This window comes from Arachis duranensis, unplaced genomic scaffold, assembly GCF_000817695.3.
Source record: "Arachis duranensis cultivar V14167 unplaced genomic scaffold, aradu.V14167.gnm2.J7QH unplaced_Scaffold_19261, whole genome shotgun sequence".
NCBI classification, from domain to species: domain Eukaryota; kingdom Viridiplantae; phylum Streptophyta; class Magnoliopsida; order Fabales; family Fabaceae; genus Arachis; species Arachis duranensis.
In genome coordinates, this window is record NW_026264497.1 from 100071 (window position 1) to 100667 (window position 597).

A 597-nucleotide genomic window follows, 5' to 3' on the forward strand; every position below is an offset into this window, starting at 1 on the left:
GATTAGAAGTTTGTTCTAGTTGAGCGGAATCAAGATTTAGATGAGAATTGCGGAATCTTAAATTGCATGAATTAAAGAGCGAGAAGTTAAAGTGCTGAAATTAAAAAGGGATGGGGGTGATTGCATGAATTTAATTGCAGAATGTAAAGAGAAAGTGTAGATCAGAAATGGGGAATTCATTGGGTTTCAGGAGATATTGAGATCTCCGAATCATAACATTTTTATCCCTTCCTCAACCAATGCATTCATTGAATTTTGCTTGGCAATCTTATATGATTGGATCCCAATTCCTTGGCTCACCAATTCTCTCTAAAAACAAACAAATTCCCAATCCCTTGGTTTAAATGTTCATAAGAAGAGATGATGCTCGATCACTGATTATACCACACAGTTTCATGAACCACAATTTGGTAGGATTACATGTCACAATATCCATCCAAACCCCAATCCAATTCACTGTGAGAAAGCTTCTCTAGCATGAATCCTCCATTCCTTTCCCAAGGTTCCGAAGGATTCCAATTATGGATAGTTTCTTTCCCAAGACAACTAACCAATAGAATTAGATCGAGAAGCTTTCTAACAAAATTCAAGAGAAAA